The sequence below is a fragment of the Rana temporaria genome, chromosome 3, assembly GCF_905171775.1.
Source record: "Rana temporaria chromosome 3, aRanTem1.1, whole genome shotgun sequence".
In the NCBI taxonomy this organism is placed as follows: domain Eukaryota; kingdom Metazoa; phylum Chordata; class Amphibia; order Anura; family Ranidae; genus Rana; species Rana temporaria.
Genome location: NC_053491.1, coordinates 318,063,666 through 318,080,034, shown reverse-complemented (window position 1 = coordinate 318,080,034; position 16,369 = coordinate 318,063,666). Strand labels below are relative to the sequence as shown.

The following is a 16,369-nucleotide window of genomic DNA, read 5'->3' as shown; positions in this document are numbered from 1 at the left end:
TGCCTCTGCGGTATTAACCGCACCGCTAGCGGCCGAATACCACCGCAATTCCAACGGTAAAGCGTCGCTAGAAATATCGCGCTTTACCGCCACCGCACCTCCCGCCCTAGTGTGAAAGGGGCCTAAGTCACTTGGTCCGACAGAAGCCGGATATTTGGCCGGCTTCTGTTGGACGAGCATGCTGGTAAAGCAGCAGCCGACTGGCTCCCAATCAGCACTCAACCAATGGCTGAAAGTGTGTTTTGGTCGTCCACCTGTCAGAACACAATAGGTCAGCAGGGGAGATCTATGTACTAACGTTAGATCGTTAGTACAGCAGCTCCAACCGCTCGGTTGAACGAAAAAAAACAAAACTGGTACAGGCATTAGAGTGCTACCTATGGTCAGACAATCTGATCCTTGGCCAGTTGTCACAACAGTGATCCAATTGAGCTCAGATTAGGCTGTGTATGTACCCTCACTTGTAGGACCAGGAAAGGCTGAACCCTGTAACAACGTAGCAGTTTTGTTTTAGGGAAGGGAGGATAAGCTTCGAGTGCTACTGATAACATCGCAAGTAATGGTCATTGCTCACAGTGCCGTTCTCAGCTGCCGTCACTTCCCTTTCCTTTTCCTTTTCACGAGAGCCCTCATGCCTAGTAGAAAACGAGAAGATGTCTTGGTTGGGAGGATGCCCGGGTCGTAACAAGCGACAGCCACATCGGCAGGGGCTGACATCATTTGCTCCCTCAGCTCCACTTGCCAACAACTTTGCCGCATTTGGAAAAGGGGTTGGGCTTGTCTAGATCAATAAGTCAGGTAAATACAATCGATGCTGCAAATGTTATTTCAACCAAATTGTGTATTGTTCTAAGATACTTGCCTAAAGCCCCATACACACTATCAGTTTTCCTGCAGGTTTTTCTCTTCAGGTTTACCAAAACCATGTAGTGCAAGGGCCGGCCTGATTGCATTCAAATTGAAACTCTTGAGGTTTGACCTCATATTAGATGGTTTTGGTAAACCTGAAGAGAAAACCTGCAGGAAAACTGATAGTGTGTATGGGGTACAATGGACCTGAGAGAGAAGTGTGTAAAAGGTGTTTGAAAGGAAAGTGTGTTGCTTGCAGCAGGCAATCGCGTTTCTGCTGTTGGCTTTCTAATGCAGTTAAGAAAGTGAAAAGGGGATTCTAATTGGCTGCATTAAGCAGCATGGACACCATTCAAAATCAATATTTTGCAAACAAGGAGGCTCACTTGTTTATATTTTAATTAACCACTTAAGCCCCGGACCAATATGCTGCTAAATGCCCAAAGGTGTTTTTACAATTCGGCACTGCGTCGCTTTAACAGACAATTGCACGGTCGTGCAACGTGGCTCCCAAACAAAATTGGCGTCCTTTTTTCCACACAAAAAGAGCATTCTTTTGGTTGTATTTGATCACCTCTGCGGTTTTTATTTTTTGCGCTATAAACAAAAATAGAGCAACAATTTTGAAAAAAATGCAATATTTTTTACATTTTGCTATAATAAATATCCCCCAAAAACATATATAAAAACATTTTTTTCCTCAGTTTAGGCCGATACGTATTCTTCTACCTATTTTTGGTAAAAAAAAATCGCAATAAGTGTTTATCGATTGGTTTGCGCAAAATTTATAGCGTTTACAAAATAGGGGATAGTTTTTTTTGCATTTTTATTAATTATTTTTTTTTTACTACTATTGGCGGCGACATTATGGCGGACACTTCGGACAATTTTGACACATTTTTGGGACCATTGTCATTTTCACAGCAAAAAATGTATTTAAATTGCATTGTTTATTGTGAAAATTACAGTTGCAGTTTGGGAGTTAACCACAGGGGGCGCTGTAGGAGTTAGGGTTCACCTAGTGTGTGTTTACAACTGTAGGGGGGTGTGGCTGTAGGACTGACATCATTGATCGAGTCTCCCTATAAAAGGGATCACTCGATCGATGCAGCCCCCACAGTGAAGCACGGGGAAGCCGTGTTTACATACGGCTCTCCCCGTTCTTCAGCTCCGGGGTGTGATCGCGACGGAGCGGCTATAAACGAATAGCCACGCCGTCGTCCGGGATCGCTCCCCGAGGGGATCCGACCCCCGCATGTAGCGGGGGGGGGGTCCCGATCGGACCCCCCACCCGCTAGAAGGCAAGGACGTATATATACGCCCTTCTGCCTGTCCGTGCCATTTTGCGGACGTAAATAGTCATGCGGCGGGCATTAAATGGTTAAAGCCCCATTAATTTATAGAAAATCTTCTTACAAGATTTTATGAGCATTTATGATATTTTTTGGATGTTTTTTTACCTGTAACATCCTCCCTTGTGTGGACACCCATCCTGGGCGCTGCCATCTTGGATGTGAACTCAGCAGCCCCTGCAGACTCAAAGCTGTCACTCAAGTGATGCTCTATAGCAGGGGTCTCCAAACTTTTTACTTCGAGGGCCACATTCTATATTTCACACATATTCGCGGGCCGGAAACATAATTTATAAATAAATCCACAGTAGAAGAAGAATAGAATAGAATTTGACTTACTGCTGACAGCAGGACTGGATGGTGCTCCTATATTCTTTGCTGGCACCTAAACGCTGGAGCATCATGCAGCGGGGCTAAACTTCCAGCGTGCATGAGGCTTTACATCCGTGTGCCCATCCATCTGTGTGCCCATCCATCTGTGTGCCCATCCATCTGTGTGCCCATCCATCTGTGTGCCCATCCATCTGTGTCACCATCATCTGTGTCCCCATCCATCTGTGTCCCCATCAGTCTCTCCATCCATCTGTGTCCCCATCAGTCTCTCCATTCATCTGTGTCCCCATCAGTCTCCCCATCCATCTGTGTCCCCATCCATCTGTGTCCCCATCCATCTGTGTCCCCATCCATCTGTGTCCCCATCCATCTGTGTCCCCATCCATCTGTGTCCCCATCCATCTGTGTCCCCATCCATCTGTGTCCCCATTCATCTGTGTCCCCATTCATCTGTGTCCCCATCCATCTGTGTCCCCATCCATCTGTGTCCCCATTCATCTGTGTCCCCATCCATCTGTGTCCCCATCCATCTGTGTCCCCATCCATCTGTGTCCCCATCCATCTGTGTCCCCATCCATCTGTGTCCCCATCCATCTGTGTCCCCATCAGTCTCCCCATTCATCTGTGTCCCCATCAGTCTCCCCATCCATCTGTGTCCCCATCCATCTGTGTCCCCATCCATCTGTGTCCCCATCAGTCTCCCCATTCATCTGTGTCCCCATCAGTCTCCCCATCCATCTGTGTCCCCATCCATCTGTGTCCCCATCCATCTGTGTCCCCATCCATCTGTGTCCCCATCCATCTGTGTCCCCATCAGTCTCCCCATTCATCTGTGTCCCCATCAGTCTCCCCATTCATCTGTGTCCCCATCAGTCTCCCCATTCATCTGTGTCCCCATCAGTCTCCCCATCCATCTGTGTCCCCATCCATCTGTGTCCCCATCCATCTGTGTCCCCATCCATCTGTGTCCCCATCCATCTGTGTCCCCATCATCTGTGTCCCCATCAGTCTCCCCATTCATCTGTGTCCCCATCAGTCTCCCCATCCATCTGTGTCCCCATCCATCTGTGTCCCCATCCATCTGTGTCCCCATCCATCTGTGTCCCCATCCATCTGTGTCCCCATCAGTCTCCCCATTCATCTGTGTCCCCATCAGTCTCCCCATTCATCTGTGTCCCCATCCATCTGTGTCCCCATCCATCTGTGTGCCCATCCATCTGTGTCCCCATCCATCTGTGTCCCCATCATCTGTGTCCCCATCAGTCTCCCCATTCATCTGTGTCCCCATCAGTCTCCCCATTCATCTGTGTCCCCATCAGTCTCCCCATCCATCTGTGTCCCCATTCATCTGTGTCCCCATCCATCTGTGTCCCCATCCATCTGTGTCCCCATCCATCTGTGTCCCCATCCATCTGTGTCCCCATCCATCTGTGTCCCCATCCATCTGTGTCCCCATCCATCTGTGTCCCCATCATCTGTGTCCCCATCAGTCTCCCCATTCATCTGTGTCCCCATCAGTCTCCCCATTCATCTGTGTCCCCATCAGTCTCCCCATTCATCTGTGTCCCCATCAGTCTCCCCATTCATCTGTGTCCCCATCAGTCTCCCCATCCATCTGTGTCCCCATTCATCTGTGTCCCCATCCATCTGTGTCCCCATTCATCTGTGTCCCCATCCATCTGTGTCCCCATTCATCTGTGTCCCCATCCATCTGTGTCCCCATCCATCTGTGTCCCCATTCATCTGTGTCCCCATTCATCTGTGTCCCCATCCATCTGTGTCCCCATTCATCTGTGTCCCCATTCATCTGTGTCCCCATTCATCTGTGTCCCCATTCATCTGTGTCCCCATTCATCTGTGTCCCCATCCATCTGTGTCCCCATTCATCTGTGTCCCCATTCATCTGTGTCCCCATTCATCTGTGTCCCCATCAGTCCTTCCAATCATCTGTGTCCCCAATCATCTGTGTCCCCAATCATCTGTGTCCCCATCACTCATCAGGCTATCCCCACAAATTGGTGTCCCCATTAGAGCCCCCCCCCCCTTCATTCATCCGAGTCTTCCTGCACGGTGTGCCCACCCCCGCCTGCATATTTGTGTCACCATTAGAGCCATCAGCCCCCCTCCTCACATGTTTGTGTCCCCATAAGAGCCACCAGCACCCCCACATTTGTGTCCCCATCAAACCCCACAGATATTTGTGTCCCCATCAGAGTCATCACCCCCCCCCCCACATTTATGTCCCCATCAGAATCATCAGGCCCCCCCCCCCCCACATGTGTGTCCCCATCAGACCCCACAGATATTTGTGTCCCCATCAGAGTCATCAGCCCCCCCCCCCACATGTATGTCCCCATCAGTCATCAGCCCCCCCCCCCCTACATGTATGTCCCCATCAGAGTCATCCCCCCCCCCCCACATTTATGTCCCCATCAGAGTCATCACCCCCCCCCCCCACATTTATGTCCCCATCAGTCATCAGCCCCCCCCCCACATGTATGTCCCCATCAGAGTCATCACCCCCCCCACATTTGTGTCCCCATCAGAGCCCCCCCCCCCACATGTATGTCCCCATCAGAGTCATCAGCCCCCCCCACATGTATGTCCCCATCAGAGTCATCACCCCCCCCCCCACATTTATGTCCCCATCAGTCATCAGCCCCCCCCCCCCACATGTATGTCCCCATCAGAGTCATCACCCCCCCACATTTGTGTCCCCATCAGAGCCCCCCCCCCCCCACATGTATGTCCCCATCAGAGTCATCAGCCCCCCCCACATGTATGTCCCCATCAGAGTCATCACCCCCCCCCCCACATTTATGTCCCCGTCAGTCATCAGCCCCCCCCCCCCACATGTATGTCCCCATCAGAGTCATCAGCCCCCCCCCCACATTTGTGTCCCCATCAGCCCCCCGAAATGTGTGTCCCCATCAGTCTACAACCCCCCTCCACGTGTGTCCCAAGCAGAGTCATCAGCCCCCAGATGTTTGTGCCCCATCAGCGCCATTCAACCCACCCCCACACAAGTGTATCAGCCCCCCCCTCCTTGCATGTGTCCAGCGCGTCTCCACTCTCCATCACTGGCTGTGCAGACCTGCTGCATCTCCTGACTCCCGCCCCGCTGGTATTACACACTCGTTACTGGTTAACAGCGAGGCGGGAGGCGGGAGCAGGGAGGCGGCAACGGGTCTGCCCTAAACACCTCATTGGCTGCTGGGATGCCATGGTCCCAGCAGCCAACACACACAGTGAGACGCCGGGAGGGATTGCGGGACCTGCGTTGCATATTGCCGGGGGCGAATATGCAGCGCAGGTTCCACAACTAACAGGTGGACTAAGGATTCACGCTGCGGGCCGGAAGAAATGGCCTGGCGGGCCGGATGTGGCCCGCGGGCCGTAGTTTGGAGACCCCTGCTCTATAGCACGGGTCTCCAAACTTTCTAAACAAAGGGCCAGTTTATTGTCCTTCCGACTTTAGAGGGGATGGGCTATGGCCAGTGGGAGTATACATTTTCCTGGCATCAGTGGGTATAAATAGTGCCACGTCGTTGATAACATTAAAGGAAAAGGTGGTTGTTGGTGTCACTGGGAGAAATGATGCCCCGTTGTTGATTTTGGTTGACAGAAAAGTGTCTCATATCAGTTGGAGGAATAGTGCCCCAAGGGCTAGATAAAGGCAAGCAAAGGACCGCATCCGGCCCCCCGGCTACAGTTTGGAAACCACTGCTCTATAGTGTTCCTCTTCACACCTCTCTCCCTAAAAGTTATGTAGGAGGAGGAATAGAGGAGCTTGGCCAGCACAGACAGTAATTAGAGACTCCCAGAAGAGGACTGTGATGTCTAATTGATAGAGGGGGCTGTGCTAGCATACTGTCTCTTCCTTAAAGTGGAGTTCCACCCATAAATATAACATTACATCAGTAGTTTTAAAAAAATGTCATTAGTCCTTTAAGAATTTTTTTTTTTTTTTTTTTAGATGCCTTCAAAGTGTTGTTGCTAGGCAGAATAGTTAATCTTCCCACTTCCTGCACCTAGGTGCTTAAGCTTTCTAACCTACACCGCACAGACTCCCGGGAATGTAGTGGGTGTAACTTTCCAGGAGTCTGTGCACTCCCCAGTCTCAAAGAATCATGTGACTTGGACAGTACAGGTGCTGAAACCTGATTTGCAAGGCTGAAATCCAGAAAGTCATACAGTCTGGCTTCATGATGCCCACACTTAAGATGGCCCAGTCAATTTCTATTTTATAAAGTGTCTAAATGCTGTAACAACTTAACAAAACGGACCTTAGTTTACAGACTAACTTTACTAGAATACATTAAGCGTGTGTATTACAGGGGTATTTATATATAAAAAGTGAAATTGTGGCCGGAACTCCGCTTTAAGTAGTCACATTTTCTAGCAATTTTAGAGGCACATTGCAAGTGAATAAAAAAAAAAGGAAAACAACTGCAAGTAAGCTTTTTAACCGCTTTCTGACCACAGTACGCCGAAGAAAGTTGGCAGAATGGCACGGGTGCACAAAAGGGCGTACCTGTACGTCCCTTTGTAAACCCGGGCTAGTGGGCGTATGCATGCCAGTGGCGTGCACGCGTGCCCGCGGATCCCGTGGACTCGATGTCTGCTGTTGGCCCGGAATTGCGACTAGCAGAGGCAGAATGGGGAAATGCCTATGCAAACAAGGCATTTCCCTGTTCTGCCTAGTGACATGACAGGGATCTACTGCTCCCTGTGATCGCTGTCATGTCCTAGTTAGCCCATCCCCCCTACAGTTAAAACACGCTAAAGGAACACATTTAACCCCTTTATCGCCCCCTAGTGTTTAACCCCTTCCCTGCCAGTGGCATTTACACAGTAATCCGTGGCTTTTTTTATCTCTGATCGCTGCACAAATGTCAATGGTCCCAAAATAGTGTCAAAAGTGTCCGATCTGTCAGTCGCAATGCTGCAGTCCCGATAAAAATCACAGATCGCCATAATTACTAATAAAAAAAATATCCTAATAAAAATGCCGCAAATCTATCCCCTATTTTGTAGATGCTATAATTTTTGCGCAAACCAATCATTATACACTTATTGCAATTTTTTTTACCAAAAATATGTAGAAGAATACGTATGGACCTAAACTGAGAAAGAAATGGTTTTTATATATATTTTTGGGGGATATTTATTATAGCAAAAAGTAAAAAATATAGCTTTTTTTTTAATTGACAGCCTTGTTTTGTTTATAGTGCAATTGATAGGTGATCAAATACAACCAAAAGAAAGCTCTATTTGTGGGAAAAAAAGAATGATAATTTTGTTTGGGTAAAACGTGGCACGAAAAATGTGAAAAAAGTGGTTAAAGTCGTAGTAAACTCTGTACTACCACTTTAATAAGACTTACCTGTAGGTAAAAAGAATATCTCCTAAACCTTTCCTCGCAATGTGCCACTGATTGCAGCGGCGCATGCGCAGCGGGGATCCTCGGCTAAAGGCCCGGCAGCCGCTGGACCTTGCCGGAAAGAAGTCTCCCACACGCATGCGTGGGAGTGACGACATCGCCGCTCTAGCCAATCACAGCGTTGGAGCGGCGATACCTGGAAGACACGCCGAGGCAAGATGACATCTCCCTCGGCGTGGACCAGGTAAGTTCCCCGCGCCTCGTTCCAAGGTAAGTATTTCATAATGAGCTAGTATGTGGTGCATACTAGCTCATTATGCCTTTTGCCTTTCAGGTAGGTTAAAAAAAAAATGCTGCGGGTTTACTATACTTGATTTTTTTGTGTGCTTTTCGTAGCAATTTTCTTGAGTTGGTGATATGATCTCTTTAAAGGATCACTCTACATCCTGGTGGGTTAAACCAACTTGTGAGATGTTAGCAGAGCTTCTAGGTCCACCTATCTGCCGTAGACATTGTAAAGGAGTATCAGTGTCAAGGTATTTCTCATTTCATTTACATGACAGAGAATGCAGCAGCACTGTGTTTGTTCTGGCTTCTTTTGCTTCATGCTTGTTCTGGACCAGTGACTTCATTCTTGGGACAGAGTCACTTGAACCACATACTTGTTCTGGGAAAGTATTGAGAGCTATTAGTCAGGTCCATAGCCAGGCAACCAGCTTTATAAGGAAAGGTGAACAATGGTAGTTTTTCCCCAGTACAGGTTACCTTTTAAAGAAGAGTTTTTTACATAGTTGCATTGGACAAATGTAATTATTCATATACCATACTTGTGGGATAGAGGCTAGAAGTTACTGTAGTAGACACCACTACTCCGTTAGCCATTCGACACAGGCACCATTCCGAGATCACTTTTTGTATTCTCAATGAATGCAAAGCATTCTCTGATTCAATGAAGTGAAAGGCGGGACAATGGCATCCCGCTCTACACCTTGTCCTATCAGATAATGCTTTGCAGCTGACCTCCTGTGTCAGAATGTAGCAGGGTAGCCCCCTCAGCAGGGCACCTAGAAACCAGTGCAGATCTTTTTGTGGTGCTTAGTTACTGTATTTATTGGCGTATAACACTCACTTTTTTACCCTGAAAACAGAGGGTAAACTGTGCCTGCGTGTTATACACAGGAGGCTATGACAAGTTTTTTTCCTGAAACTTCCCTCTTAAAGTTAGGGTGCGTGTTACACGCCGATAAATACGGTACATCAGTTTTGTATTCCTGAAAGGGGTTGTAAAGGTACAACATTTTTTTTTTCCTAAAAAGCTTCCTTTACCTTAGTGCAGTCCTCCTTCACTTACCTCATCCTTCGATTTTGCTTTTAAATGTCCTTATTTCTTCTGAGAAATCCTCACTTCCTGTTCTTCTGTCTGTAACTACACACAGTAATGCAAGGCTTTCTCCCTGGTGTGGAGTGTCGTGCTCGCCTCCTCCCTTGGAATACAGAAGAGTCAGGACGCCGACTAACACACAGCTCCTTTCTCTATCTGCAACGTAGAGAGCGTCCTGACTCTCCTGTAGTCCAAGGAAGAGGGCGAGCACGACACTCCACACCAGGAAGAAAGCCTTGCATTACGGTGTGGAGTTACAGACAGAAGAACAGGAAGTGAGGATTTCTCAGAAGAAATAAGGACATTTAAAAGCAAAATGGAAGGATGAGGTAAGTGAAGGAGGACTGCACTAAGGTAAAGGAAGCTATTTAGGGGAAAAAAATTGTACCTTTACAACCCCTTTAGCCTCGTACACATGACCATCACTGCCATGAGAGCTTTTGGCCGGGAAAACCGTCCGTGTGTATGCTCCATCACGATTTTTCCGACAGGAAAACTGCCAGGAAAAAAAAGAGAACCAGCTCTCTTTTTCCCAGCGGTTTTTAACCCAGCAGTTTTCCTATAGGAAACACTGCTATGGAGCATACACACGGCCAGGATTCCCGACCAAAGCTCTCATGGCAGTTTTCCTGTCGGGAAACCTGGTCGTGTGTAGGGGAAAAAGTTACCGAGCACGTTCTCAGTTTTCCCCTCGGGTTACCCGGCGGTAAAAAGTCCCCTGGGAAACCCGTACGTGTGTACGAGGCTTGACTATAAAGGAAAAAAGAAGGTGATCTGATTTTTTTGCCACAATTGTTTTGAAATGAAGAAACATGCTGTTATTGAGAAGGTTAAGAGCCCCCAATGGGGGTTCTCACAAGTAGCTATGAGTAGGCAACCCCATTGAAAGTAGATTGCCTGTGTCCAGGGCCAATCACTTGCATGTAATCACTGCATGAGTGATTACATGCAAGTGAGAGCAATTAGCTGCAAGAGCCAACAGCCTCCATTTGCTGTCAATGGGGTTGTCTGCTCACAGCCAATCACAGAAACCCCTGCTGGGATTCTTGTAACCAGGGCATGAACATGCGAGTGGCCACAATTTAATGAAAAATAGATTACAGGTCCATTAAGTAGTGGATTATTTTTTATAGAATAAGAATATTATTTAGTGTCACTTTAAATGTAATGCCGCATACACACGATCGGTTTGTCTGATGAAAATGGTCTGATGGACTAGCGTTCGTTATGGAGATAGCACATTCATCACGCTGTAACAGACAGAAAAGCGCGAATCGTCTTTTACTAACACGGAATCAGCTAAAGCAGCCCCAAGGGTGGCGCCATTGGATTTGAACTTCCCCTTTATAGTGCCGTTGTACGTGGTTTACGCCACCGCGTTCTGACATGATCGGTTTTTTAAATGATGGTGTGTAGGCGTGACTGATCATTAGTCAGCTTCATCGGATAACTGATGAAAAAATCCATCAGTCCGTTTTCATCGGATGGACCGATCGTGTGTAAAGGGCATAAAAGTCATAAAAAGAGAGCATCGGGAGATAAAAAGGGATTGGTCACAACAGTGGTAGAATGAAGGGGTTAGTGTGCAGATAAGTTAGGTCAGATCAGAGACAGGAAGGGGCTGACATATCACAGGAGAGGGGTAAATTACTCTAAGGCCCCGTACACACGAGGCGACGATGACGCGGCGACGTGCGCGGCCCTGGAAGGTCAATGCTTCCACGCATGCGTCGAATCACTTTGACGCATGCGAGGGCTTTCGGCCGAGCGGACATGTCCGGTGAGTCTGTACAGACGACCGAACATGTCCGACGGACAGGCTTCCAGCGGACATGTTTCTTAGCATGCTAAGAAACATTTGTCCGCTGGAAACCTGTCCAATCCGCCGGAAAATTGTCCGGTCGGCCGTACACACGACCGAACATGTCCGCTGAAACTGGTCCGTGGACCAGTTTCAGCGGACATGTTCGGTCGTGTGTACGGGGCCTTATATTGTTAGCACTGTACTGAACTGATGCTGGCTGGTGGTCAGGGGGTTTCTTTCCTTTCACACACAGATCGGTGGTCACCATGCAGTAAGTCACTGCTAGCGTCAGCCTAGGTTTACATTCTGTCATTGGTCACAGCGATAATGTTATACAGAACCATTGGCTCTGTACCTTTTTGTCTGTGATTCATTGTGTTTAATCACAGGAGCTCAGCTATTGGAGTATGTACCGGTACGTCCTGCCAAAACAAAAGAATGAACCAGTCGTATATGTATAGTGGCCGGTTAAAATCTTACCCTTAAATGAAATACCAGTTATGGTTAGACTGACCCTGTAACTTAAAAAAAACAGACTTGTGTAAGTGGCTGAGCCTGAGATAATAGTCATATGTTTTGGCTTTTTAAAAACAACTCCTGCTTTGTAGTAGGAAGTACGCTGTTAGCTATGGTTCTCTGTCATGGTAATACATTGTGCACACAAATAAATTACATAGGAGAATCAACTGAAAATTGAAAGTGATATTAAAGGCAATTAAAAAATAAATAATAAACATGTTGGGCCAGATCCACAAAGAAGTTACGCCGGCAAATCTATTGATACGCCGCATAAGTTCTACGATGCCCCGTCGTATCTTTGTTTTGTATCCACAAAACAAGATACGACTGAATGTGGGCTTGATCCGACTGACCTACGTCTTAGTACGCCGTCGGATATTAGGTGCATATTTACGCTGGGCGCTAGGTGGCGATTCAGTTGATTTCGGCGCAGAGTATGCAAATTTGCTAGATACGCTGATTCTCAAACGTACGTACGCCCGGCGCATTTTTTTACGTCGTTTACGTAAGGCTTTTTTCGGCGTAACGTTACCCCTGCCTCTATGAGGTGTACGCAATGTTAGGTATGGACGTCGGGACAGCGTAAAATTTTCCGTCGTTTGCGTAAAACATTTGCGAATAGGGCTTTGCGTAAGTTACGTTCACGTGGTCTAGGCATTAAGCGGGCGTAATTTAATTTGAAAATTCAACGTGATACTGAGAATGTGCGTGCATGCGCCGTTCAAAAAAAACGTAATTTACGTGGGGTCATGCTTAGTTTACATAAAACACGCCCCCTGTTCCTCATTTGATTTAGGCACGCTTACGCCGGCCCATTTACGCTACGCCGCCGTAACTTTAGACGCAAGTGCTTTGTGAATACAGCATTTGCCTCTCTAAGTTGCGGCGGCGTAGCGGAACTACGATACGCTACACCCGCTTATATTTACGCCCGTTTTTGTGGATCTGGCCCGTTATACGTACCTGCTCTGTGCAGTAGTTTTTCACAGAGCAGCCCTGATCCTCCCCCTCTCAGGTTCCTCACTGGTGTTCCTGGACCCTCCCTCCTGCCAATTGCCCCCAGAACAAGCAGCTTGCTCTGGGGGGCACCCATGCAAGCTCGTTCACGAATCGCTGCTCCACGTGTCTAATCAGTCACAGATCCATGACTCTACCCCACCCCCTCTCTCTCCTCATTGGCTTACTGGCTGTGTTTGATGGCAGCGGGAGCCAATGGCTCCCACTGCTGTCTCAACCAATGAGGACGGAGAGTGTGCAGAAAATCGAGGCTCTTGTGCACATCACTGGATCATGATAGGGCTCATACTGATAAGGTGGGCTGCTACACACAGAAGGTTTTTTACCTTCATGGATAGATTTCATAAAGGTAGAAAAACTTGAGCCTTTACAACCACTTTATTGTGGGTAATTCTTGGTCAGAAATGTTTTACTGTGACATTTGTTCAGTGACATCTCTATGCCCTGCACAGGTCTGGCATGCAGAAAAAGAGAAGGATGTTGCATGACGAGATTGTATTTCAACATATATGATGACATTTTGGATAGGTTCTTTTCATATGTACTTAATCGTCTAGTAAAGGTCATGTCACCCTGCTGATTCTTCTAATGGTAGTAAAATACAGCTACTGCTTACTCCTTATTTGAAGGTGCTCCTTCGCTGGCAAAGCACTGTAGAATCTTGATTATTAGAGTGGGAGCAAAAGTCGGCTAACAATACACTTTTCGTTTTCTTTTGTTCAGCCAGCAGTGTGAATAAAAAAAAAAAACATATTCATCCATCCACATAAACGAAGTTGATGGAGGAATGTATCCTGCAAGGAAATTGACAGAATACCTCTGATCGGCTGCAGCAGCTGATCTAAGCAAAATTTTCCAATATGTCCCTCCGACAGAAGTCGATCAAACAATCTACTTCTGTTGCACGAAGGAGCCCACACACTGACCCTAATTCCCCCAGTTCAGCAGGGACCAGACAAATTTCAATCAGTGAACGACCAGCTCAACCCTGTTGATTTGGGAAGTGAAGGAGTGATGCCATAAGAAAAGATGAGTTGAGCTATGGAATTCTGTCACTAGTGTGAGATAGAGATGAGCATTGGTGTTTGTTTCCTTCACAGGCAAACTAATGGAATTTAAAGCAGAGCTCCAGACTCCTTCAGAAAAAATTAAGTCAGCAGCTTCAAATACTGTAGGACACTTACCTGCCCATTAATCCAGCGATTTCTTTACCCGAACTGATTTTTCAATCAGCTTTCGGGTGCTGCCGTCGCCTTCACAGCCAATACCCTACTGCACATGCATGAAGCGCGCTGTGCTTTGTGAATGGCCCAGCGGGGGGGGGGGGGGGGGGGAGAGAAGGAGGGGGGCCGAAAATAAGATCCAGCGTCATTTTCCAGGAGGGCAGCAATATAAGCCCTACCCCGAAAATAAGCCCTAGTTTAACCACTTCAATACCAGGCTTTTATACATCCTCCATACCGGGCCTATTCTGGCACTTCTCTCCTTCATGTAAAAATCATCATTCTTTTGCTAGAAAATTTCGCAGAACCCCCAAACATTATATATGTTTTTTTAGCAGACACCCTAGGGAATAAAACGACGGTCATTGCAACGTTTTATCTTGCACGGTATTTGCGCAATAATTTTTCAAACACCCTTTTTTGGGAAAAAAAATTGTTTCATGAATTAAAAAAATAACAAAACAGTAAAGTTAGCCCAATTTTTTTGTATTATGTGAAAGATTATGTTACACCGAGTAAATGGATACCCAACATGTCACACTTTAATTATGCGCACACTCATGGAATGGCGCCAAACTTTGGTACTTAAAAATCTCCATAGGCAACGCTTTAATTTATTTTTACAGGTTACCAGTTTAGATTGACAGAGGAGATCTAGTGCTAGATTTGTTGCTGGCACTGTAACGCACGCGGCGATACCTCACATATGTGGTTTAAACTGCGTTTACATATGTCGGCGGGACTTACGTGTGCGTTCGCATCTGCACGCGAGCTACCGGGGACAGGGGCGTTTTAATTTTATTTTTTAATCTTTTATTTATTTTTTGACTTATTTTTTATTTATTTTTACACTTTTTTTTTTTTTTCACTTTTATTCCTATTACAAGGAATGTAAACATCCCTTGTAATAGGAAATGTGTGTGACAGGTCCTCTTTATGGAGAGATGCGGGCTCAATAAGACCCCACATCTCTCCTCCAGGCTGGAAACCATGAGATCGGTGAAAAAAAATTCACCGATCTCATGAATAGTTGCTTACAGCCGCAATCGCGGCTTTGTTTACATACGGGGACCCGGGCGTGACGTCATCACATCGCGCCCGGGTCCTCCGACGGTCATAGAGATGACTGGTGACCATCTGGTCACCAGTCATCTCTATGCTTCCTGCCGACACCGGACGATTCGTTCTCCAGGCCCCCGAAGGCACGGGAGAGCCCGGAGAAGCACCGGATGGCGGCGGGAGGGGGGATGTCCCCTCCCGCCGCCTGCAAGAACGATCAAGCGGCTGAACCGCCGCTATGATCGTTCTTATGTCGTGCAGAATCGCCGGCTGAACAAGAGGATATCTGGATGATGCCTCTGGCTGCAGGCATCATTCAGATATTCACCCGCAAAGCCCAGGACGTCATTTGACGTCCACCCAGGATGGGAGATCCCATCTGTGGACGTCAAATGACAATGGGCCGGTATTGAAGTGGTTAATGCTTGTAAAATCCTATAATCCACTCTATTGCAGTAGTATATAATGTACAATGTGCATGTTTCTGTAATATAATTGTGGGGAAGAGAGCTCCGGCGGGTCACAGAAGCACAGAGCGGCGCTATAACCAAGGTATTTGCCACAATTATATTACAGAAACACACACATTGTACATTATATACTACTGTAATAGAGTGGATTATAGGATTTTACAAGTATTTTACCTCAGTTCACACTGGGGATTCCTGACAGGCAGGGAGAGAGAGGGGGAGAGAAGACAGCACATTACATGGTAAGACCTACCCCGAAAATAAACCCTACTGTGTCTTTTGTTGCCAAAATAAATGTCCCGGGCTTATTTTTGGGGGAAAAACGGCAGATGAGTTTTCCTGGGGCGAAGTGAGTCAGAAGTGGGAGCAGGTATCTGTCAAAACCAGGTACCTGCCCCATCCCCCCCCCCCCCCCGAAAGGTGCCAAATGTGGCAGCGGAGAGGGGGGAGGAGGCAAATAAGTGGAGCTTCCCCTTTTGGGTGAAGATCCGCTTTAGGTTAAAATTGTTTTAATCTCGTCAGGTGCCAGTTATTTTTTTAGGAAAATTGTAAAATCCTACTATAGCATGTCAGTACTGGTGGATGTTAATCATTTGCAATATAACCGTGACTATTTCCGAAATATGTGGTCACACACTCCAGCACCACAAGTAATATATACACAAGGGCCCAGATTCTTGTACACTGGGCGTATCTCTGCGGCGGCGTAACGTATCCGATTTACGTTACATCGCCGCAAGTTTTTCAGGCAAGTAAGTGCTTTATTCACAAAGCACTTGCCTGTAAAGTTGCGGCGGCGTATCGTAAATCACCCGGCGAAATTCAAATTCGGCGGGTAGGGGGCGTGTATCATTTAAATGAAGCGCGTCCCCGCGCCGAATGAACTGTGCATGCGCCGTCCATAAAATATCTCAGTGTGCATTGCTCCAAATGACGTCGCAAGGACGTCATTGGTTTCGACATGAACGTAAATGACGTC

The 16,369-nt window shown here is 47.2% G+C and overlaps 1 protein-coding gene across 4 annotated transcripts in view; it reads left to right on the top strand.

Moving 5' to 3' along the window:
• The window catches only part of ARAP3 (ArfGAP with RhoGAP domain, ankyrin repeat and PH domain 3), a 259,199-nt gene that overhangs the window by 61,791 nt on the left and 181,039 nt on the right, over nucleotides 1-16,369 (top strand). Inside the window, exon 1 of one of the 4 annotated variants that reach the window (XM_040344955.1) lies at nucleotides 650-798. The exons of the other annotated variants lie outside the window; for them this stretch is intronic. The gene's annotated coding sequence lies outside the window, so the exon portion shown is untranslated. Of the gene's footprint in view, nucleotides 1-649; nucleotides 799-16,369 lie in introns of those variants that run through there. 4 annotated transcript variants of the gene reach the window in all.